Raw genomic sequence first — 26577 nt, 5'->3', positions numbered from 1 at the left:
AGACATGCAACATCCTCTAATGAAAGCCCACTGACTCTGCCGTTCCTTGGCTTAATCTAGCCAAGGATACTTCAGAATCTAAAACATGTAAATGAATGAAAATCTGGTTCAATGGACATGCCTTCTGCCAAATATTTCAGTGTATCTGTGCGTCATGACGTCCACACTCTCTCCTCTGGTGCAGCGTACAACCTGTCCCCTCCTTGCTTGCCTGTGCTGTACCTTTCTGGTCTGTGCCCTTCCAATATCCTCAGTGGGAGGTCTTCTACCTAGCACCACCTTGCCAAATGTTCCTCATATTTGCATTTCTTTTTAATTTTGGGTTAAAGTTAATGCCTCTAATGAAATATTTTAAAAATCTCATTGAGTTTAACAAACAATGATTCATCTCCTAAAATTATTTTTAAAAATAAAGAAATTATATCAGACATGGATAGAGCTCTGGCCTCAGCTTCAAGTTATATAGATGACATATTGGCTGTATTGACCCTGGGCAAATCACTTCCCTGGGACCCTGGCATTTATCTTTATCTTTAATACTTAAAATAGATCTGGGGCTGATCTGCTCTGGTAGAGGGTCTTTCCTCACTGGGAATGCCTTCCACTGATGAAATCATAAGTCTAAAAAAAAAAAAAAGATTCCCAGTTCCCTCTTAGAGGATGGCCATTACACAGAGCTGGCAAAAAAGGGGGGGTTGACTTAATGCAGCCTTTGGCAGCATGAGTCTGGGGCCTTTGGCATTCTCTAGCCAACTCTAGGTGGCACAGTGAAGAGAGTGGTGGACTTGGAATCAGGAAGACCTGACTTCTAATCTGGCCTCTGATATTGACTAGTTGCATGCTCCTGAGCAGTCCACTTGCTGGACCTCAGTTTCCTCATCCGTAAAATGAGGAGCTGGACTGCTGGTCTCTAAGGTTCCCTCTAGTTCCCAATCTGGGACTCTGATCATGGACCAAAGAATTCTAGTTTATTCTCTAAGTGCTTTGACTATCCTCAGTGGTTTAGTCCTCAGAAAATGAATCGAGTAGGTACAATAAACCTGGCTGCTATATAGGGCCACTGCTCAGATGCTTGGCTCAGAAAGACTCTGATTTAGCATCCACGGGCCTGCCAACCCAAAGCATATTTCAATGCCAATCTGGTGGAGGGAGGGACTTTGGAAGCCCACCTCACAGTGGGCCTGCCATAGGTGCTAATGAATCTCTTCCAAACTCCAGCCAGCAAATTGCCACGGGGAAGCTGAAAGCCACTGAGGGAGGATGCTCCGAACCCCAGAGCCCTGTGTACACGTGATGCTGGGCTGAAGCCTGAGGGCTCTTTGCACATTCACTACTTTGAGTACTCCTGGATTATCCTTCCTAATAAGCGTGTGCAATCAGCTGATTTGCCGACTGAAAATCACAGATTCAGTATTCTCTGGGAAGTTCTTTCTGTTAGCATCAGAAATCAAGCACCATCATTCAATGATCAACTCAGGGGCCATTATTAAAGGAAGTCATATAATGAATGGAGGTATCAGTGGCACAGTCTTTCTTTGTGTGACTTCGAATTATGGTGATATTGTCACAACTAAATGATTTCTTTTTCTTCTGTCAAATAGAACATTAGATTGATGGAAAGTCATTTGGAATGCCTTTCTCTAATGAATTCCTTGCTAGTCCATCTGTAATTCATTTTATCTATCACTGGGGTTTATTTCCTAATGTATTATGCAAGAGCTCCAAATTTCACCCATCAACATGGTGTCAGAAAGGCACAATGGGATAAAGGGCTGGCTGCCTTTGGGGTCAGGAAGACCTGCCTTAGACATATACTGTTCCACAGTGACCCTGTGGAAATCACTCAATCTCTCAGACTCTCCCTTACCCACCCCCATCCTCACTGCCCAGCAATCTCTAAGACCACCAGGAGCAGATACAGATGAACCACAGAGCTGCATTGATGGAAGGAACCTCCACACTGGAAGTCCCCCACACAGATGAAATCACATATCTAAACCAAATACCAATACTACTCCTGATAAGAGTGGTGACATGGCTCAAATGCTTATACTGGACTTTCGGAACATCAGCTGGATATGTGGATGACTGAAGTGAATGAGATTGATTCTAGCAGAAAATCAGATAAATGCAATTCCTCCTGAGATTTTGTGGCTTCCCTCCATATTTTTTGAGGAGATCCAAGCACTGTTCATGACAGTCCTTGGCATGAGCTCCCTTCCAGTTACTGCCCATTACTCCTTCCATTCCAGGCAAATGGGAATCTGAACCGCTCCCACCACCCAACATCCCATCTCCTGCCTCCACACCTTTGAACAAGGAGTTCTCCCTTCTAGGAGCCACCTCTTCTCTTCCACATCTTAGGCTTCTTAGCTTCCTTCAAGACCCAGACAGGTGAAGTAAATTGCCCAAAGTCACACCGGTAGTAAGTAGCAAGGGTTAGGAAATTTGGGATCATCACCTCTGACTCCAGATTTAATACTTTCCCCGCTGTAGCATAAATCCTTGGGCATTTGGCCTTGATATGTGCAGCAAGCTATCCAGATCCAGATAGAGAGCTGATGGACTCAAAGAAAAGACTAAAGTATTTTTCCTCTCCTCTCCCCTCCTCTACTTGTCCTCTCTCCTCCCCTCTCTCCCTCCCTTCTCCCTTCTTCTCTTCTTTCTTCTCTCCTCTCCCTCTCTCCTCCCTTCCCCCTTCCCCTCCCATCCCCTCTCCCCTACTCTCCTTTCCTTTCCTCTCTTTTCTCATCTCTCTCTCTTTCTCATGTATCTCTCTATCTCTGTTTCTCTCTCCATGGCTAATGCAGTAATTTTTTTTGCTTGACTACACATATTTGTAATGGATTTTGTTTTCCTTTCCTTCTAATTGAGTGGAGGAGGGAGAGGGAGAGATTTCAAAACTGAAAATAAAATTGAACTAAAAAAAGAGAAATGTGTAGCAGACTTATAGATGTAGTTGAGATGGAGGTTGAAAGATGTGAACCTGGGACACTCTTCTCCCCTCCAAGATTTTGGAAACAGTGAAAAAATGTCACCTAGGAAGAAATGCGTTTTACCAATCAGACAGAGAGGTCACGTGTACTCATTCCAGGAGACTGGGACATCTGGTTTTCCCTAGAATGTCATGACTGGAATGCAGCTGCTGCAAATGGATGAATGAATAAAAACACATTTATTAAACATTTACTTTATACAAAGCTCTATGTTCAGCACTGGGAATAAAACCAGGAAAGGCGGATAGCCTCTGCTGTCCAAGGTCCCCTGTTCTAATGGGGGAGATAACCCATAGGGAAGGTCAGATGGAAAGGTCCCGTGGTCCTGAGGGTTCAGGGGCAAAGCCAACAGTCAGGCCTCTTCCTTAGTGTTACTTGCACTCATCAAATCCTATCAGTTTCTGATGGATAGTGAGCCATTTGACAGGGCCGAGGACTTTGCTGGAAAGAATTGTCTTTTCTGGGTCTCAGGAGCTATGGCTGGAGCTCCTATGGGATTAGTTGTCAGATTGGTTATATCTTCCCAGGATGATGGCTGCTGGCACTGTATTAGAAGCACAGCTATTCCCAAAGCTCAGAGTCCTGAGCTGTCTCCATTGGGATTTTAGGGAAGGTGGTGGGCATAGTGGTTTGACTTGGCTGGCACATGCTGCCTCCTCTCTCTCCCTCAGGATCCTGCTGCTTCAGCTAGGCTGGTTCCACTGCCTTGGGAATGGTAGTTGATTGAGTTGGTTGGCCATTGGTGGGGAGAACTGGCCCCTTCTGTACAGAAGTCGCCTCCCAGGTCCTGGCTGTGAGGGGCTGGGCTGGAAGCAAGGCTGGTGGACCTCCCACTCTCAGGGCCCTTATGCTTAGCCACCTGTTGGGGACAGTTGATCCCAGTTGTTGCTGTTGGTGGTGAGGAAGATGGTGCTCTCCTCTACAATGAGTTCTCACTTCACTGATGGCTGCAGGGGCTGGCCTGGAAGCAAGACTGATGGTTTGGAGGGGGCACTGCTATTCCCAAGCATCTTTTCAGGGCCCTTGGCTGTCTTCATCAGAGAGGAAAACCATAATCTCTCTATACAAGGGCACCACAACATGCCCAGTGTAAGTCTGCCACAATAGAAGTGGTGTCTGTGGAGTCTGGAGAACATAGATGCAGATGAAGAATTGAGGCTTTGGTCACCTAAAGATACGCTGCTGCAGAATCAGGATGACAGAGCCTCAGACTTGAAAGGGACCCCAGGGAGACTCCCACCCATTCTTGGACAAGCATTCTCTCCTCAACTGTCTGTCAAGCGAGCTGTCAGCCTTTGCATGATGACCTCAAAGAACGAGGACCTAGCACCCCCTGGGGCAGCCCGGGCCACTTTCAGACAGTGCTGACTCCAGACTCAATTCCTCCCATTGCTTCTGGTTCTGCCCTGGGAGACCAAACAGAACAAATCTGACCCCCTTTACCCCGTGATGGCCATTCAAATACTAGCTATCAAATCCCATACCCCTTCCCCCATCCCACCCCACCCTGCTTAGTCTTCTCTTCCCTAGGGTCAAGGGTTTAACCGTCCCAATAATCCCTTGAGAAGGTTGGGACAGAAGAGATCTTAGAAATAACCTGGTGGAACTTCCCCACTGTGCAAGCAAAGAAACTGAAGACCAGAGGACTTTATTCCATTTAGAAGGAACCCTCTAATTCAATCGCTCTTAATCTGGGGTTTGTTAACATTTTTTAAAAAATTTTTTTAAGCAATTGGGGTTAAGTGACTTGCCCAGGGTCACACAGCTAGTGTCAAGTGTTTGATCTGAGGCCGGATTTGAACTCAGGTACACCTGACTTCAGGGCCAGTGCTCTATCCACTGCACCACCTAGCTGCCCCTGAACATTTTTTTGAAAGTATTTTCATAACTCTATTTCTCTCTAAATGGTTTCTTTTGCAATCCCATGATATGGCTAAGGTCACACACAGTTGTTGAGGTTTCTGGCCTTCTTCTCCAAGCCTTCTTTCCTGATCTCCTGCTGTTACCCTGGCTGCAAGGGAGAATGAAGAAAGTTTGTGTGTGTGTGTGTGTGTGTGTGTGTGTGTGAGAGAGAGAGAGAGAGAGAGAGCGTGCACACTTGCACACGTGTGCATGTGTGTAGATGAGTGTGCATCTGTAAGTGTGTGCATTTGTGTGTGTAATAAACATAAGGAAGAAAAGAGGGTTGGGTGGAGGAGGAGAGAGGCAAAGAGCACATTTAAATAGGCAAATAGCATCACATCCTCATCCTGGCTTCCTGAAAGGTGCCTTCAGCCATTGGCACATTTGGGTACCACTTAACCAAACACTGTATAGCCTGGTAGCACGTCTTCCTCTGGCCCTGCTTATCCCAGAAGCTCTGTTGATCCATAGGGGAAAGTCTAGAAGCCTCTTCTCCATGTCCTCTCCCATGGTTCATGGTCTCAAGTTGAGCCTTCACATCCTGTCTTACAATCCCCTCAGCTGCTGGGGGCAGCCTTGCCACTGTGGTGCTGGGCTTGGAATTTTGAAGACTTGGGTTCCAGATCCGTTTCTGAAATTCACTGACTGCGCGGCCCTGAGCAAGTCATTTATTCTTTCAGTGACTTCAGGCAACTCTCTGTGATGAATAGCAATTAACAAGTTCCTGGTATGCATCAGTGAAAAAAGCTTCCACACCAGGAATTCCTTACACAGATGAAATGTGTCTGAACTGTCTCCCCCTTCCCTTCCCTTCTCACCCCAAAGTTCCCTTACTGAGATATCCACAGGAAAAGGCATTTTTCCATTTAAAAGGTGTGCTTGAATCCAGTGGTTCTTTTTTGTTTTGTTTTGTTTTTTAGGCAATTGGGGTTAAGTGACTTGCCCAGGGTCACACAACTAGTTAAGTGTCAAGTGTTTGGTCTGAGGCTGGATGTGAACTCAGGGCCTCCTCACTTCCGGGCTGGTGCTCTATCCACTGTGCCACCTAGCTGCCTCTTCCAGTGGTTCTTAATCTGGGGTTTATGAACTTTTTAAAAAGTATTTTCTTAACTCTATTTCTCTCTAACTGGTTTCCTTTGTAATCCTATGGATTTTATTTTGTGTATTTTAAACCATTATTCTGAGCAGGTGTTCTCGGCTTCACCAGACAGACACCAAAGTGGCCAGGACACAAAAGAAGGTTAAGACCTCTTGCCTGATCAAACCTTAAGTGACATAAATGTCTGTTTCTCTCCCCTTCTTCAATATGACTTAAAAATCTCACCTCAATTACTGGCCTAGGGACCCTGGTCAAGTCATTTATGCTTCCTCAAACTCAATTTCCTTCACTTCAAAATGGGGGTGAGAATAGCATCTCACAGGGTTGTATGAGAGTCAAATGAAATAACATATGTCAAGTGTTTTGTAATGTTAAGAGTGTTGGGTTCTGCTTCCTGGAGCCAAGATGGTGGAGTAAGAAGTAAGTTGCTCTCACCATCCTTTACTAACCTCTGAAAGCCCACAAAATATTGCCCCAAGAAAAACCCTGGAACAGCTGAACCAGCAGAAAGATGGGGTGCAGCAGTCTTGTAGCCCAGGAAGCTTGAGGGATTAATGGGAAAGGCCCCTCTTTCCCTGGGGGAGGGGGAGTAGTACAGAATGGGAGGTGTCCCAGCAAGCTAGCAGAAAGCCCCACCTCAGCATACCAGGGGGAGATCCTGAACCCCAGATGGCAGAGTGGGCAAACACCAACACCAGCACCCCTGAGTGCCTCAGTAAGGGCAGGAGAACCAGTGGAAACTAGCTAAGAAAACCACCAGGTGCCCAGGCAATGTTCTATAGCAGCCAAGTCTCCCAGTGCCTCAGCAAAGCTCTGGAAGGCATTCCAAGGGGGAAAGCCCCAGGCAGAGAAACATCCTGCAGCAGCCAAACATCCATCTGAAAGGAGCCAAAGAAAGCAAAAGAAAGGAAAGACCCAGGTGAGCAGGCAACCTCCAGGGGCCAGACTACCCAATCCTACCCCTAGAGTTTCAATGTTGCTGATTCCAGCCCAACACTAGTAAAGCTGCCAGAACCCTATAGCCTCCAACTGCCAGCATCAGAGGCCCTAGCACACAAAGCCAGTGACCAGGCCCTGGGCTCCCAACACAAGAAGCTTGGGTCAGTGCCCCCTGCTCCCCAGCAGGAGAAATTAATCTTTTTAGAGGCCAGGAAATAAGCAAACACCACGAGCAAAAAGAAATGTACTATAGATTCTTATTATAGGAACAGTGAAGATCAAGGCAGAAATTCTGAAGAGGACAACATTGTTAACAAACCCATATCTAGAACCTCAAAAGGGAATATGAACTAGTCTGAAGCCCAAAAAGCCTTCTTGGAAGAGCTCAAGAAGGATTTTAAGAGTCAAATAAGAGAGGTAAAAGAAAAATTGGGGAAAGAAATGAGAGGTATGCAAGAGAGAGTCAATAGCTTGGAAAAGGAAGGACAAAAACTAACCAAAGAAAACAATTCCTTAAAAGAAGAATTGACAAAACAGAAAAGGAGACACAAAAACTCACTGAGGAGAATAATTCCTTAAAAAATGAAATGGGCCCAATGGAAAAGGAGGCACAAAATCTAATAGAAGGAAACAACTTGTTAAAAACTAGAATTGGACAAATGGAAGCTAATGACTCTATGAGAGAGCAAGAATTAGTCAAACAGAAAGAAAAGAATGAAAAAATGATGAAAACATAAAATACCTCATTGGTAAAACAACTAACCTGGAAAAATAGATCCAGCAGAGACAGTTTAAAAATTATTGGTCTACCTGAAAACCATAATGAAAAAAAGAGCCTAGACAGCATCTTTCAGGAAACTATCAAGGAAAACCGCCCTGAGGTCCTAGAACCAGTAAAATAGCCATAGAAGGAATCCACCAATCACCTCCTGAAAGAGATCCCAAATTGAAAATGCCAAGGAATATAGTAGCCAAATTCCAAAATTACCAGGTCAAAGAGAAAATACTGCAAGCAGCCAGAAAGAAACAACTTAAATATCATAGAACCACAGTCAGGATTACACAGGACCTTGCAGCTTCTACATTAAAAGATCATAGGGCATGGAATATGATATTCCATAAGGCAAAAGAGCTTGGATTACAGCCAAGAATCAACTACCCAGCAAAAATGAGCATAATCTTTCAGAGGAGGAGATGGAAATTCAATGAAATAGGGGACTTCCAAACCTTCCTGATAAAAAGACCAGAGCTCAACAGAAAATTTGATCTTCAAATATAAGATTCAAGAGAGACATAAAAAGGTAACCAGGACAAAAAAACCCCAACATATTATTAATAAGGGCAAACTGTTTACATCCCTACAAGGGAAGATGACACTTGTAACTCTTGAGAACCGTATTGTTATTACATCATTTTAAAGGGGTATACATAGGAGGGCAGGTATAAGTTGACTTTGATGTAATGACTTTAAGAAACCTAATCAAGTGGGTTAAATGTATCTAAGTAAGTGGATTAATCTGATCTAACTAAGGCAAGGTATTGGAAGAAAAGGAAAGGAGGAGGCAGACAAGGGTAAATTACTTTACAGGAAAAGGCACAAAAATCTATTACGGTAGAGGGAAAGAAGGGAAAGAGATGAGCATTGTTTGAACCTTACTCTCATCAGATTTGGCTCAAGGAGGGAATAACATAATCAGTTAGGTATAGAAATCTAACTTGCCCTATAAGCAAGGAGGGAAAAGGGAAAAGAAAAGGGAGGGGGGATAGAAGGGAGGGAAGAAGGAGTAAAGGTAAAGGGGAAGAAAAGGGAGGGGGCTAATAGAAGGGAGGTGGGACTGAGGGAGGTGGTGGTCAAAAGCAAAACACTAGTGAGGAGGGAAAGGGAGAAAGGAGAAAGAAAAGCATAAATGGAGGGAAAAGGATGGAGAGAAAGACACAGATAGTAATCATAACTGTTAATGTGAATGGGATGAACTCTACCATAAAACAGAATCAGATAGCAGAATGGATTGAAAACCATAATCCTACAATATGTTGTTTACAGGAAACACATTTGAAACAGAGGGACACACACAGGGTAAATGTAAAAGGCTGGAGCAGAATATATTATGCTTTAGCTGAAGTAAAAAAAAAAAGCAGGGATAACAATCCTGATCTCAGACAAAGCAAAAGCAAAAATAGATCTTATCAAAAGGGATATGTAAGGAAACTACATCCTGCTAAAAGGTGTCATAGACAATGAAGTAATATCATTACTAAACATATATGCACCAAATGGCATAGCATCCAAATTCTTAGAAAAGTTCAGGGAGTTATAGGAAGAAATAGACAGTAAAACTATACTAGTGGGGGACCTCAACCTCCCCTCTCTGAACTAGACAAATCTAACCATAAAATAAACAAGAAAGAAGTTAAGGAGGTGAATAGAATATTAGAAAAGTTAGGTATGGTAGACCTCTGGAGAAAATTGAATGGGGATAGAAAGGAATATACTTTTTTCTCAGTGGTACATGGCATATACACAAAAATTGACCATGTAGGAGGGCATAAAAACCTCACAATCCAATGCAGAAAGGCAGAAATATTAAATGCATTCTTTTCAGATCATGATGCAATAAAAATTATATGTAATAAAGGGCCATGGAAAGATAGACTAAAAAATAATTGGAAACTAACTAATCTAATTCTAAAAAATGATTGGGTCAAACAACAAATCATAGAAACAATCAATGACTTCATTCAAGAGAATAACAATAACGAGACAACATACCAAAACTTACGGGATGCAGCAAAAGCAGTTCTTAGGGGAAGTTTTATATCTGTAAATGCTTACATCAATAAAATGGAGAAAGATGAGATCAACGAATTGGGCATTCAACTCAAAAAACTAGAAAAAGAACAAATTTAAAATCCTCAATTAAATGTTAGAGTGCTGTAGAAGTTCTGGTTCTTATTATTAGTTGTTATTTTGTCAGCAATGATGATTGCTCATTTATATGGTGTTTTAAGATCGGTAAAGCACTTTGCCTAATAACAGCTCATTTGCCACCCAGAGCCTGGGAAGCTGGATTTACAGTGGAGTAGGTGGACAGGTGGGAGCTTTGATTCCAAACAGTACAATCATCATGGCCTTCAGCTTTATATCTGGGATTCTAGAAAACCATTTGAGGTTTGCTGATTCTGTTTTAATTTCATTCAATAGCCTAGTCTCCAAGGAAGAAAATGCATGATAAGCCACTTCCATCAATGGCAGCTACTTTATCATTTTGAGAGACCGGGGCATTCTACAGCTCCCCAAGGTCAGAGAATATTTGCAGTGATATTTTCCGATGCTATCATTCATCACTGAACTGAAATGTCTTATGAGGCATGGAGCATTTTGGAAATGGGATCTCCCTACAGAGATCAACCTCCAGTTCTAAGAAAAGGTATGGCTGCAGCCAGCAAGAAATGTGTGAAACAGTAGAAGAAACACTGGCTCTGAGGTCAAGTGCCTTTACCTCTGTCATCTTGGGCAAGTCACCTCACACCCCCGAGCGTCAGTTTCCTCCTCTGTCAAGTGAGGAGGTTGAGCTAGATGGCCTGTGAGGGCCCCTCCAGATCTACATCTATCATCCTCAATAGTGTTTTAGGGTCCTAGAATCAAAGTTAGAAAATGTTGAGTCACGGTCAATGTCTAGTCTTCTTCCTTGAAAGCAGAGGACTTGAATTGCATATAAAGGTGACCAGGGTCTGGGGCACTGATTCACAGTCACAAAAACACCTAGAGATGGGTGAATGAAGCCAAATGCTCATTTGTGCATTCATGATGACAAATAACCTGCTGAGCACATAACTGACTAAGTCTCTTCTTTGACAGGGAGAGGCAGTGTGGCCTAATGGGTAGAGGGCTGGAACAGGAGCCAGCAAGACCTCTGATTAATATAGGCTGTGTGACTCAGGACAAGTCACATCACCTCTCAGTATTCTCTGACAACTCTCTAAGACTAAATCGGGGCTGGAGACTTGCCTTTGTCACCTGCTCACCTGGGCAAGTCTCAGCCTCTTAAGGCAATCCTCTAAGACTGAAAGTCACAGATGATATGCAATCTATATTGGTGGAGGGAGATTCCACTCTGCAAGTTCCTTACTATTGTAAAATCAGAGGTCAGGACTTTAAAAAAAAGGGAAAAAAATCTTGATATGGATCAGAGTAATGCTATAGATATAACAACTGCATTTCAACTGATCACTTGAAGTTTCTTATGCTATTCTTTTTCATAAACTGAAGAGATCTGGGATAGATCATAGTACCATTAGGTGTTCATCTAAGAGCTGGACATGTGTATGTATGTGTGTGTACCACTCTCCCTTAATTTGCCTTTTGGGAAACTGTTTCCATGTGTGTATGTATATCTATATCTATATGTATGTAATATGAAGCCTGCAAATTTCTTTATTATAAAAAGCACCAGCTGTAGAGACATTGGGAACCTCTTACAATCTCCAGATGTGCCACATGTGCCTGCTAACATTACAGATATGTTGGTGCTATGAATGCACCAATATTAATTTCATGGATAATTTACTCGTTATAAGAAAAAAAAGCCCAATGCAGATTTTGATCTTAAATGGATATTTTCTTACTCAGTTATGTGTAAGTTTTCAAAATGGTCTCCTGAGGCTAGAAATAGGAGCCTGGAAGTGTTTAAAATCAATATTTTTTTTATCAGCAGAGTCAAAATTGCATTGTGTATGTGTGTGTGTGTGTGTGTGTGTGTGTGTGTAGGAGCTCAGTGTATACAGTACTGGAGTTGCAATCAGGAGGAGCTGAGTTCAAATTCTGTCTCAAACACTTACTAACTGTGTGATCCTGGGTGAGTTTGCCTCAGTTTCCTTATCCATAAAAATGATCATAATATTAGCACCTCCCTCCTAGGCCTACTGTGAGGATAAAATGAGATAATTTTGTAAAACTCTTTGTAAACCTTAAAGTACTATGTAAGTGCTTCTTTTCCTCCTCTTTCTCCTTCTTTTCCTCCTTTCTCCTCCTCCTCCCCCTTTCCATGGGTACTGGAGGTGCGTGTAGAAGGGGAGATCATTGGAGTCCCAAGCAGTCCTAATAAGGCGTGATGGCGGGATCCTTTTAGACATGATCAGTGATTTCCTTGGGATCAGGGACTGACTTTGAAGAGACTCCCTCCAGCAATGCAGGCTGGCTCTGTCTCCATTTCATATACTCTAGGAGTGCAGGTTCTTCACTTTTTAATACCTTGCCCCTCTTTGGCAGTCAGTCTGGTGAAGCCTATGGACCTTTTCTCAGGATAATATTTCTAAGTATACAAAATAAAATACATAGGGTTATAAAGAAAACCAATTATACCGAGATAATAAAAATTTTTTTCAAAAGTTCACAGGCAGCAGATGTAGAACCCCTGAGCGTTATCTGGGTCATTTTGAGATTGAGCAACTTGCCGAAGGTCATCTACCCATTATATATCAGAGGAGGGACAGGAACCCAGGCCTTCCTGATTCTGAGGCCATCTCTCAAACACCTTGCTGCCTCTCAGCGCTATCAAGACACAGTTTGACTTCCTGCCATATTTACTTTCCTCCCTCTTTCAACAATCTGCTTCCAACATCAACCTCTCTACTGGCTCCCCATGAGACATCTTGCCAGCGCCTCAGTCACCACCTGTGTAAATACCAAGCCTACCTTTCCCTCTCAACCTTTTGACTCCTTCTGACTTCACTATTTGTTTCATTCAGTTAATGAATAAGTATTTATTCAGCATCTCGTATGGTCCAAGCATTGTGCTCAGTACTGAGGCTATAAGGACAAAGCCCCCAGTTTGGATGAGCATCCAGACAAAGGCACTGAGCTCATGCCACATGAAGATTGACTGAAAGAACTGGAGGTGCTTAGCTTAGAGAAGAGAAAGCTGGCGGGGGGAGCCTTTTGCAGTCAATGCCCCAACTTGGTCTCTGAGACACAGCCATTTGATCTGTGAGAGGATGCCTAAGTCAGCCACGCCCCTTGAAGCTGTGCTCCTGACTCTCCCGACTTTCTCTTTTATGCCACAAAAGAATCCTAACCCTGGAAGTTCACTGTGCCCAGGACTTCTCACACTGGAAGTAGCCTCTGCCCCTCTGGCCTCTTCCTCTGGTTGACTGGTTCCTCCCAGAACCTCCATTTTAAAGAAGATGACCCAACCAGCCATGTCTTCTAGTGGAAGTTTCAAATTCAATTACTATGAGGCTTCTTGTTGAAAGTGACTTCAGTGACCCTGGTAGGGAGTTTGAAAGGGAGAAAGAGAAGGAATGCTTCCCCACTTGGTTTTCTTACTTGTTTCCTTCCTTACATACTGTAGAGTATAAGTTTGTATTCATATATGGAACTCAAGCATCTTTGTCAAGAACAGTGACAGAAGGGAAGGCAGTGTGACTTGGTTAATAGTAAGTTAGCCCTGGAGTCAGGAAGAACCAGATTTACTTCCCCACTCTGTTTCCTACTGGTTGTATGGTCCTGGGTAAGTCACTTAACCTTTTAGTGTCCCAGGCAACCCTCTAGGCCTCCAAGGTGCAGAATAAATGTCCATCTGCAGTGATGAGAGGGTTTCTAATATAATCTCAGGTTAAGCCAGGAAGAAGGACAACCATAAAAACACCTCAAAAGCAGCAGTAGAAAATGAAAGAAAACCACTACCAGACTCTTATGTGCTGCTCCATTAGCTCCTAATGTCATCAAGAAAGCTGCTGTAAAAATTACATTCACCTAAATTCAATCCAAGGAACATTCCTTAGGCATCTGTTATACAGGACACCAGGGATGCCAAGAGAGATGGAAAAAGGCTTGACTGTCACACAGAGTTCTAAGATATGAACAGAAAGAGAGAGAGGGAATGAAAAGGCCCAGGCAAAATTCTGAGAGGAGTTTGAGATGAGTAAGATCTCTGTAACCTGGGGGAGAAGTTGCAGTAGGTTTCGTGAAGGAGATGACATCTGAATTGGTCATTGAAGGGAGGGACTTCTGAAAGAGATGTGACCATCCAAGTATCAGAAATAAAGATGAAAAGATGAGAGGAGGAGGGACAAGATGGAGGAAAGGAGGTGAATCCTATTTGGGAAAAAAAATTCTCAAAGGGGAATAGGAAGAAATAAGGATGGAAAGGTCTGTGGGAATCAGGTTGTGAAGGGCCTTGTACACTGGCTCGAGAATGTGTGATTTACTTGGCAGGCAATAGGGAGCCACTGGATATGTTTTAGTAGAAGAACAGGCAACATATGAAGATAAGTGCCTGGGCATCAGCCTGAAGGATAGATGACAAAGAGGATAGACTGGAGGGAAGAAGAGTCATTAAGAAGGGCAGACCTGTGATCCTGAAACAATCAAGCAAACATTTATTAAGTTCCTACTGTATACTGGGCACAGTTCTAGGTGCTGAGAATACAAAGACAAAAAGAGTTCCTGCCTTCAAGGAGCTTATATTCTTCAGGGGAAATGATGTATACATGCAAACAGTTCCAAAATATGCAAACTATACAGAAGATAACTCTGGAGATGGAGGTCACTAGCAGCTGAGGATGGGGATTAGGAAAGGCCTCTGTTGTAGGAAGCACTTAAGTTGGACCATGACAGAAGCTGGACATTCTAAGAGGTGGAAGTGAAGAGGAAGAGTATTTCAGTCATTGGGCACAGCCTGAGAAAAGGCACCGAGATGGGAAATGGAATGTCCCATGGTCACTGAACTGATGTAGCACAATGCCTGGCACAGAGTAGCTACTTAATAAATATTTGTTAACTTGTTGAGTAGTTGCTGTACAAGGAAAAAGAGTGAAAAATGCAAAAGATGTCATAAGAATAGAATCAACAGGTCTTGGTGCTTATTGAATGTGAGGGTTGGAAGGGAAAATGGCTTCAAGATGATGGGACCACTAACAGAAATAGAATTAGGGGAAGGGCAAGTTTTTTAGGGAGCGGGTGGGAATGAGGCTTTCTGTTTTGGACATGCCGAGTTTGAGGTGCTAGTAAAATAGACCAATGAACACATCCAGCACACAGTTTGAAATATAGAACTGTGGCTCAGAGGAAAGTCTTAGGAGGGAGACACAGATTTAGAAGTCATTTCCAGAGAAGTGCTAACTGTAGCCATGGGTATGAATGAGATTTCTAAGGGAATGAGTGTAGAGAGCAGAGAAGGCAAAGAGCAGAACATGGGGAAACACCTACACTTAACACATGAGTAAAAGGTGAAGAAACAACAATGGAGGCCGAGAAGCTATGGTCAGAGATTTTTAGCCAAAGAGAAAATCTTAAAATTTGGAGAACATTGTTAGTAAACATGGTATTTTAGATCTAGAAGGATCCTCAAAGGTCATCTCTTCCAACCTCTTCATTTTAGAAATGAAGAAATACAGATTAAGTGATTTGCCCAAGGTCACACAGATGTTAGTTAGATGTAGTTAGATGTAGGATCGATCCCAAGTCCTCTGATTCCATAATCAGTAATCATTCCCCTGTACTATACTACCTTACATAGCCAATTATCTATTGTTGATTATCGAAGCAAATCTTCCTTCTGACTTCTTAATAACATCATTAAGCAGAGTGAGTGATAGGGACCTGTGTTGATACAACATGTTTTCTCTTATTTACTCCACCTTGCAGACCAACATGATGCCTGTTAAATCCTAAACATTAATTACCTTCTCCAATCAAGGCAACATATGCCTGTGACATCTGGTGGATTACACCAATCTGAAATATCATCAGATCATAGGATTTAGGGCTTCAAAATACCTCAGAGATCCCCTATTATAGGGGTATCTTAGGTAGGTATGACCACTGAACAGCAGGGCAGAATAGATAAATTAGATAATTTCCTAGCTTCTCTTTGGGGTTAGGACACCAAGGTTTGAAAGGCTGTCGCTTAGGGAAAGAATTAGACTTGTTCTGCTTGGCCCCAGAGGGCAGAACTGGTAACAATAGAAGAAGCAAATTCAGGCGTCAGGAAAAAATTCCTCATAACTGGAGCTGTCCAGGTGCTGAATGGGCTGTCTCTGGAGGTAGGTGGCACCCCCTCAACGGAGTATTTCAAACAGAGGCTGTGTAGATCTGTTGTAGAGAGGAGTACTTTTTAGGTAAGAATTGAACCAAGTGTCACCTGGGATTTTCTGATTCTGTGAAAGACCTAAATATTACAAAGGCAAATATCAATGGTTTTCAGATCTGCTATCAGAGATTCTATGCCCCTTTGACAAAGTCCAGAGAAGGGACCTGGTGAAACTTTTGCATCTATTTCTGAGCCCTGTGGTTCCTTCCCAGTGAAGATCTTGATCCTTCCTTAAAGAACTAATGAACTTCAGCTGAACAAACCAGCCCCCCCCCCACCCCACCCCCAGGCCTTCCTGAAGGTCATTTTTCATCAAAGCCTAATGATAGAGTAAAAAAAGAAAACACTGTTAGGAGAAGCAGCTTAGTGACTAGGTAGATAGAAAATGGAATTTAGTATCACGAAGATCTAAGTTCAAATCTGACCTCATTCACTTAATAGCCATGTGGCCTTTGCCAAGTCTCTGAACCTCTGTCTTCTCCAGTCTCCTGTGTAGGTACGTAATAGCCTCCCTCTCTCAAGATAAGTTGTGAGGACCAAAGGAGATACTATATAAAGTACTTTTTCAAACCTTAAAGGGCTATGCAAACACTATTATTACTATCACTTGCTGGATTTTTTAAATCCTTTCTGCCAATACAACTCAGAAAGATTTTTTTTTTTTTTTTGCAAATAACAAAGAGCATCCTTGGCCCTTGGGATTTAAAATTTCAGTAACCTGGACTTTATGGGCCTCTCCATATGTGCTTCTCACCTTATCAGCCTCCTTCAGAACAGGGTCAACATCCCAGTGTCTATGGGTCGGAAGGGACCTCAGACATAAGGTCGCCCAACCCATGCTTGAGGAAGAACCACTGCCCTGACCAACCCCACAATTGGGTATTCAGCACCACTGCCTGAAAGACTCCTGTTAGAGAGAGTTCACTACCTCCCGAGGAATAAGCCCACTCCCCTTTGGGATTGCTCTCATTGTTAGGAAAGGCTTCCTTTGCATCAGGTATAAATATGCTTCCTGCCACTCCCATGAAATCCTGCTACAATCCTCCTGCCCTTTGAGACCAAAAGGAACTAAACTAATCTTTCTTTCACATGAAATCAAAGTATTTAAAAGCAGTGAACATTTCCCTTTAAAATGTTCTCTTCCCTGTGCAAATAACTTCCAGTTTCTTCAACTTACTCATGAGGTGAGTGGCTGTTTTTATTTTTGTCTCTGTAATCCCACCACCCTACACCAAATGCCTGGATGTGATGGGTGCATTCTTGTTGAATTGAATTGAACTCAAATGAAGATTTTTCTCTCCATGTTGTATGGCATGATTCTAAAAAAAATCACATTCAGAATGTGGGGTTTTAGCACTTAACTTTTTAAAAGTCATATCATGTCAGAGCAGCTGCTTTCTTGCTCTGACCAAAGTCAGAATTGGGCTTTGGCCTTCCCTGGGAGTCATTTTGCATTCTGTTTACTTGGAGAACAACTCCTGATTTAAGCTTTTTAAACTATTATGCTCAGTGGGGCTCCATGTTCTGGCACCATTTAGTCAAGGCAGCTCAATGACTGTTAGTAGGAGGCATAATCTTACTCCAGCCTCTGGAGTGTCATTGCACATCAGGAAAGAAGCTATCCCATATCTTGTAGAATACAGCTGGGGAAATAGATTCTTTGCATCAACTGAAACCAGACAGATGGAAAGAGTTGCTTCCTTATGCCCATTACATTTTTTATAGAAAGACTTTGGAATGTCTCTATTAGTGGTTCATAAAACTGCCTCTTTGCCCAGGGAAATTGTCCAGTTTAAGGAGAGATAACCAGCACCTAGCCAAATGAGATGTAGAGGATTTATGTCTGGAAATTTGCTCAATCCTCCCCTCCCCCATGGACTACATCACCCAGTAGTAGCCTATGGGACAAAGTGCACAGGAATCCTAAAAGGGACTTCTCAGGCGTCCATGGGAAGAAGGGAGGGTGCTTGAATATCACCTGGTATGTGGACTTTGAAGGTGAAGGTGAGAGAGAACAAGAATGATAGCGTAAAAGGAAGAGAAGGCGGAGATAAAAAAGGAGGAGGGAAAAGAGGGAAGGAGAGAGAGAAAGAGGAGGAGGGAGAGAAAGGAGAGGAAGAAGAGGGAGAGGGAGGTAGAAGAGAAGAGGAGGAGAAGAGGAGGAGGAGAAGGAAAGAGGATCATCCATCTCCTCATGCCCATTCTTTTTCCCAGAATCAGGGAAGGGCAGTGAGTAGGCCCATTCAGACCTCAGGGTCAAGCAGGGGTGAGCTGGTAGTTACAAGTGGTGAATGCATTCTTTTCCAGTCAAATCAATGAGCAAACAAAGCAGAGAACCAAGGTTGGGAATGGGGGGTAGGGGCAAGTTTTCTGCAGCTGTTTGAATCAGGTGTCAAAGTGCCCTCATCAGCCTGTGCTGATTATGGTGAGGGCCTGACACCACCCCCCAGCACCTGGTGGGAGTCAGGAGACTGCATTAAGCACTTGAATTTTTGGTTTCTTTCACCCTGCAGCAGGTGCCAGGGAGAACAAGGTTTCACCATGGGAAAGACAGGAATTGGAGATTTTGCAGCATCTGAGATGCAGATGTACATTGCTTGTATTTTATTACACTTGTATCTAATCCATTTAAACTGTTTACCAAAATTTTTAACCTTCTGCAGAGATTTTATTTTCAGAGAATATTGGGAAGGAACAGGAGGCAAAGGGCTACTCTTGTGGTAACATTAGCTGTTAACTGAATGAGTCATATTCCTAGATATAAAAGGCCCAAGTAACCATATGGTGTTCAATTGGTTGATAGCCACCTCTGTCCATGATCCTGAATGTTCATGATGGACCACAGTCACTCAGGCTCTTCAATATGCTGGTCACCCTTCTCTAGATGTTTTCTAGCTTGAAATCCTTCCTAAATGGTGGCATTTGAAATTGAACACAAGATTCAAGATGGTGCCTGACCAGAGTAGAGTACAATGGGACTATTAAATCCCTAGTTCCAGACACTAGGCCTCATTGAATAAAACCTAAGATCACACTAGCTTTTTTGGTGTCCAGGTCACACTACTGAAGCATCTAGAGCTTGCTAAATTAAGACTGGTGATCATTTTCAGATGAGCTGCTAACCATGCCCCTCCCCTATATTGTATTGGTGTAGTTGATTTCTTGGACTCAAGTCAAAGACCCAAGCATAAGATTTTATGTTTATCTTTACTAAATTCATCTTATTGACTTGTGTGTGCATCTCAGCCCATCCTTCCCCAGGTGACCTGCGACAGTATATGGTGCCACCCCAAGGTAAGCAAGAGGTCAGAGTTCCAGTAGAAGTTGAGTTTATGCTGAGAAGATCCTTGAGAGGCAGCCCCAGTGCTACTTCTGATATGACACTTCTTCTGAAGCTCTGACACATTCCCTTCAGGGCATGTTTGAGAGAACAAACAACACAGCTGTACAGACTGGAGAAAGAATAGGAGCAGGAAGCCGCCCTTGTGATCCCAGATGCTCAGGGAAAGCCCTGTGGGAGGTAGAATCCGAGCAGAATAAGGGAGGAATTTCAATAAGTGCGGAATGTTCTCAGTCCATTTAGGGATATTTCATGGAAATTTTTCTCAAAATTAGTCATCAGCTTGACACTCTAGCCCTTCCTGTAAATATCCCAGATCTCCTGGCCCATCCTTTTCCCAAAACTTACAAACTCAACATGCCCAACGTTGGGGTCAATGATGTGCTGAAACTTCTTAATGAAGTCATTATGAATGGATGGGTGGACGAAGCTTTTTATCAAGAGCTTACTGTGTGCAAAGCACTTCACTAAGTGCTGGGCAGGGGTGGGGAACCTGTGGCCACGTGTGGCCCTCTTAGGTCCTCGGGTGCGACCTTTTGACCGAGTCCAAGTTTTACAGAACAGATCTTTTTTTAAAGGAGATTTGTTCTGTGATGTTTGATTTCAGTCAAAGGGCTGAACTTGAGGGCCTAGAGGGCCACATGTGGCCTCCGGGCTGCAGGTTCTCCACCCCTGTGTTGTGGATACAATTAGAAAAGCGAGAATGTGAATCATATTGAACCACTGGATTCTATGTTTACAGTGAAGAGTTTAACAGTGAGTCCTGCTGGTTTCTATCTATAATGTAATAAAGAAGCGTTAATGTGTCCTGTTAATGGCTAAGCAGAAACAATGACGATAAGGGAAATGGGGGGGGGAAGGGGTCACAGGTTGGCCCGCAGATGCAGTGAGATCACTATGACAAAGACTTACAGAGAAAGCAGCAGGTAGGTGGCGCTGTGGCTAGAATGCTACACTTGGAGTCAGGAAGACCTGAGTTCAAAATCTTCCACTGATGCTTACAAGCAGTGTGACTCTGGGGAAGTCACTTAACCTCTGTCTGCCTTAGTTTCTCTATCTGTAAAAATGAGGATAATAATAACACTTGCCTAACAGGGTGTTGTGAGGATCAAGTGAGATAACATATAGAAAAAGTCTTTTGCAAGCCTTGAAGTGCTATATAGAAGGGTAGCTAGGTGGTACAGTGGATAGAGCACTGGGCTTAGAATGAGGAAGACTCATCTTCATGAGTTCAAATCTGGCCTCAGACACTAGCTGTGTGACCCTGGGCAAGTCACTTACCTCAGTTTCTTCATCTATAAAATAGAGTAATAGTAACACCTAACTCCCAGAGTTAGCTGGGACAATTGGTGGTACAGTGGATAGAGTGCCAGACCTAAAGTCAGGAAGATTCACCTTGTCAAATTCAAATCTGACCTCAGACACTTAACTAACTGTGTGACCCTAGGCAAGTCACTTAACCCTGTTGCCTCAGTTTCCTCATCTGTAAAATGAGCTGGGGAGGGAAATGGTAGACCATTCCAGTATCTTTGCCAAGAAACCCCACCCCCCCAAGAAAGGGTCACAAAGAGTTGTTCTTGACTGAACAACAACAAATGTTACATACTATTTCAAGATCAGTCTTCCAGCCTTACTCTACCTTTCCAAGGTAGTGGGAATGTGTCATGTCTCTGAGTTGCAAGTAGCCAGATTCTCTTCTTGGAGTGCCTCAGTTTCTACCTTCAGCTGGAGATGTGATGGAAAGTCTTAGCTTCCAGAAGGGCTTTGATTGGCTCTATTTAGGTATACCAATTTGGTTTTGGGTATCTAAAAGATGGGGCGTGGGAGTACCCAGATGTGTGTGAGACATTCAGCAGAGCGCTTTGAACAAATGTAAGGTGCCAAATAAAAAGACATGTGGCAAAAATAGCCCCCATTCAACTCTGACACATTCTCTCTCCAGGGCTGTGAGCTGTGTCATTACTGTCAGGTCTAACACCTTGTGTAGCATTTGCTATTCAAAGGAGTTTGTAATTAGTGGTGGCAATCTTACTTGGAGCCCAAGAGTGGCACCACTTGGGGGAACTTGTGGGCATTGTGCCAAAGCAGACACCATCATGAAATGCTGATTATTGCCAGCAGACAAACCATCCTTGGAGGGGATTTGTTGGGGAGGATGAGGTTGTCATCTCCATATTGAGAAAGACATTGAATTTCCGATTGCTTACTTACATTCATTCTGCTCTTAAAGACTTAGTCTGGCCACCAAGTCATAGCAATATTACCCAAACGTGACATTTCTGCCTGACTCCTGGGATTTGCATGGCTTTCCTTACCTGAAATGCATTCCTTTGTCACCTCTGCCTGTTAGTATCCTTTCCTTTTTTGAAGTTTTACTCAAGCACCAGCTCTGTGATGCCTTTCTTGATCTCCCCAGTTGGTAGGACCATCTCCTCACTTTGTATTTACTTTGGATGTGCTTTTTATATTTTTATCTGTGTATACATTGTTTCTTTCAAATAGAAGAGATGTTCCCTGAGTGCAGAAATTGTTTTAGTTTTTGTCTTTTTATCCTCAGCACCTAGTTGTCACATGGCAGATGCATGATAAATGCTTGATGAATGAATGAACGGATGAATGACTACATGGTCAAAGAATAGGGCCACACTTGGGCTTAGAATTCAAATCTTGCTCTTAATAGCCTCCTTGTCCCTAAAGGTCTTTCAGCAGAGACCAGAAGCCCACTTTTTGGGGGTGTTTTATGGACAGGCATTTTTAGGTATGGGTCAGACTAGCTGTTCTCTGAGATTCCCTCTAATCCTGATATTCTGGGTGTATTTGGAGTGAAATTTTTGGCATATTATTTGTCGAGGTCCTGGGGCAGGGAAGAATCAGTAAGGGTAGGAATGATTTCTTTTTCTTTTTTGTATACACAGCACCTATCAAGGTGCCTGGCACATAGTAGGTACTTAGTAAATGCTTATTGGGTAGAAACAGATTGAATGCAAGCTCCTTGAGGACAGAAATGATTTTGTATCCTTTTGCAGAGGGTCATACATTAATAGGTGACTAATAAATGCCTCCTTTTTTTGGAGGCAATTGGGGTTAAGTGACTTGCCCAGGCTCACACAGTTATTAAGTGTCTGAGGCTGAATTTGAACTCAGGTCCTTTTGATTTCAGGGCTGGTGCTCTATCCACTGTGCCACCAAGCTGCCTTATAAATGCTTTCTGAATTGAATTAAACAGGTGCCAAGGGATTGCTGATTAATGCGGTTGAGTTGCAATCAATGGACTGAAGAATGTGATCTTTTGCCAGTTCCCAAAATGCCTTCTCCGGGCATCACATGTGAACCTTCAACCTCCAAAGAGCCAAGAATCATCACCCTCTCAAGAGGATAATGAAATGCTATGCTACTGTTGGTCTATTTCCATAGCAGGTAATCACATGGGAGATGGCCCTAGCCTAGCTAATCATAACTGAAGTTTTTGCTGCAGATCTCAAGGAGAGGTCCAAGACAGTAGGCCTAGTGCAAATGCTTAGGCTTAGAATCTATACCCCTTAGGAGGCTTCTTAATCATCACCATTTCAGGAAGTCGGAGGTGACAGTGTCTCACATGGGCCAGGAAGGCCAGTCCTGGCTTGAAATGATTCAATGAACTTCATTCTGAGTGTCCTTTGCTGATGCCCATATTATTTACCTATCAGATCACAGCACCAGTGACTGGTCATAGTGGGTCCCCACTTGGCTTGGCTACTATTCCAGAGACAAGTAAAGTGATGGGGCTGAATAGTGGCCTGAGGGCCTTGGGTTTGCTCCCCTGTGAGCTAGGAAGAAGAGGTAGAGGGAAACCAATTAAGAGGGAAAAAACTAAAAGTTTTATTTCTTAAGTTCAGAATAAAATAAATAAAATTTAAAAAAACAAGAGGGATGTCAGTATGTTCACTATGTCATCATGCCAATTTCTTTACCAGCAGCAACTTTATAAAAGATGACAAAACCCACCAAAAAGGAAAGGGAAAAGAGAAAATGCCTCTTTTAAGTGACTTACTCAAGTATGGGTTTGTGGTGGGAGTGAGAGATGATGTTAGAGCCAGTAAAAGGAAGCAGGTATACAAAATCAGTTTCCTTCACAGGTTGATTTGCCCCTTTGTAGTTCAAGGTATTTACGTTTGATAGAAGTTTGTCTCCCTCACCACCTGGATTCTCTTTCCCTTGTAGCTACCCAGCCTGGCATGGTTGACTGTGTTTGGTTGCCATGGAAATAAACAGGTTGTCCCAAATTCAGCCTTCTGCACTCAGCACAGGATCCCATGGAGGAGACTGAAGGGGAATGTGTTAAATAGCATCCTTGATCATGAATGGAAAGCCAGGAGACATTGCAAAAGAAAATCAGAGACAAGAGAAATCTTGTCTTCAATGTGTTGGGAGGAGAGGCTCAGGGACCCAAGTGAGAAGAGGATTTGGAAGTTTTCCCTGGTGACCTTTCCCTATTTAAGTTCAGAGGATGAGCTACCCCGACTCTCTAAAGAATGTTAAGGCAGGAAAGGAAGCAATTTTCAAACCAATTAAAAATCTAGAAGTGAAAAAAAATCCTCAATTCTTATTGAACCTGGGAGAACAAACAGTTATTCCAGGTCTCCATAAGTGCTGTGGAAAGTCACACGTCCTCACAGTGTCCTAACACAGTCCAGCTTTTAACGGGAGAGATTCCTCTTTCTTGCTCCCTTAGTTCTCCCTCCCTTCCCTTGGTCCAGGCTGACAAACTGTTACAGAATTGCCACTAAGTGTGGTCCCTGGGAAACCCACGGAAAAACTCCTTGAGACATCAGCAGAGCAGTTATTTTACCCTTTACTTTAGCTTTGAACAAAGTTTGAAGGCACCACTCTATCACAGACAGAGCAGAATGGCATCTGCCTGAAGAGAAACCTGGACGTTTCCAGATTTCTTCCTTGTGGGACCACACTGATCTGTTTACAAGTGACTGGCAGATCAACGTAATCCCTTGAAATCCATGAAACTTCATCTGGGCTTACAGTGACTCCCTGTTTTGACAGAGTAATGTATCAAAGAATCCCAGAGTTGAAAGGATCTCAGTAAGAGGCTGTCTCGTCCAATTCTTACCTGTACAGAAATCCATTTTACAATATGTGGCACCCAGATCACTCTTCCCTCACAGTGGGAAATGAAACAGCTATCTCAGGCTTAAAGCACTCTGCAGATTAACATTCCAAATTGTAACTGCTACACATTCATTTAAAACAAAAGACATTTAATCAAATGGTATAGCAGATAAATTTTTTTGATTTATGCACATGTACCCTCATGCATATGTGGAGGCATAATCTTCCATAGCAGCAATGTGAGAAGGCACATAGGCACAGAACATGCCTTATGAGGAAAGGTGCATGGTGGGCACACACATAGGAAACATGTGTAACTAAGAAACATGCATGAAGGGACACACTGTAGGAACCGACGTAGCTAAGACATACATGTAGAGGGCACAAAATAGGGAACATGTGATGGAAAGGCACATATATGACCATACAGGACAACTCACAGCTATGATGCTGAAGAGCTACCTATGTCCTCTGGAGATAACATCACTATGCTCTCTAAGGAGTGCCATTTCTCTGCTCTCTGCTAGGTATCCTCATTGGTCTAGTAGTCAATGAGCTTCTCTCTGCTACCACCTTCTATGCTTCAGCTCCACAGGGTCATTTGCTAGACTTTCAGCTTTATACTGTTAAATTGTAGCCACTAAGAAGCCTCTCCCTGACAAGGAAGGCTAACAGCTCTTTAGTTCACAGCTGAAACTATGAGCCATCACATTTGGCCAGAAATCTCAAATCGCCTTAGCCTATAGAGCAGTGAGACATTCCCTGGGACTTCTGAAATCACCTGCTCTGATAGACTATGGAAATGCTCACTGACACTTTTTTTTATATTAATTTATTTTGATTTATCAATAATCACTTCCATATGCTTTTGAGTTTAAAATTTTTCTCCCCCTTCCTCCCCACCACCATCCCCAAGATGGCGCACAATCTGATATAGGTTATACATTTACATTCATATTAAACATATGTTCACATTAGTGATGTTGCAAGTAAAAATTAAAACCAACAGGAGGAACCATCAGAAAGAGGAAAGAAAACTCAACAGAAGAGAAAAAAATAGCAATTCAACTTCCATAGTTCTTTCTTTGGATGTGGATAGCATTTTCCATCACAAGGCCTCTGGAGATGTCTTAGATCCTTGTCACTGACACTTTTTTAAAGAGAAAAAGATAGCTCCTGATGAGGTCTCAGTGACTGGGGCAGCCCTGAAGTGATTTGGTTAGCTAGAACTCTTGGGAGGACTGACTTTGGGAGGAGCCACACATGTCCTGTGAAAGTGAGCAGCTTAGTGTAATGGAAAGGGCACTGACTGGACTTAGAATCAAAGGAGTTTAAATAAATTTAAATCCTATCTTTGCCATCTACTCCCAGTGTGACCTTGGGTAGGTAATTAACCTCTGTACCTCAACTTCTTCATCTGTAAAATAGATGGGTTGGACTCAGTGACTTCTAAGATCCCTTCCAGCTCTGCATCTATATGTATATAGATGAATGTATATAGATGTTTCTTGGCTTCTTTTTCATCTTCTCCACATTTGGAGGGCAGATGAGTTCAGCCTGGGAGACCTGGATTCTGGGGAGCAGGAAGATTGGCAAATAGGAATAGAACAAGGGAGGAATGACTCAGAGAATCACTAATAAGAGAATGTATGTAAAGCTTTGCAAATTTTAGAATGCTATATAAATACTAGCTATGATTATACTAATCACAATTTGATTAATAATAATGATTATTAGTTCATTACTAACAATTATTTGATCATAGCTATGATTGTTACAATCATAGCCAACATTTATATGGTGCCTTAAGGTTTACAAAGTGCTTTTCAAATACTATCGCATTTTATTCTCACAACAACCTGGGAGTTAGGGGTTATCATTATTCCTTTTACAAAATGAGGAAATAGAAACAGACAGAGGCTAAATGTCTTGCCCGGGGTTGCATAGCAAATGTCTGAGGCCCTATTTGAACTCAGATCTTCCTGACTATCCAACACTCCAACCATTGTACACCTAGCTGCCTTTACTATTACAAAATATCTTCTGGTCCCTAGTCACAATGTACCTTGTCCTTCTGGTGCCTATAAGTTTTTCCACTTTTGAGGA

Source organism: Vombatus ursinus, unplaced genomic scaffold (genome assembly GCF_900497805.2).
Source record: "Vombatus ursinus unplaced genomic scaffold, bare-nosed wombat genome assembly UNPS02014799.1, whole genome shotgun sequence".
In the NCBI taxonomy this organism is placed as follows: domain Eukaryota; kingdom Metazoa; phylum Chordata; class Mammalia; order Diprotodontia; family Vombatidae; genus Vombatus; species Vombatus ursinus.
Note: the sequence above shows the minus strand (reverse complement) of the source record.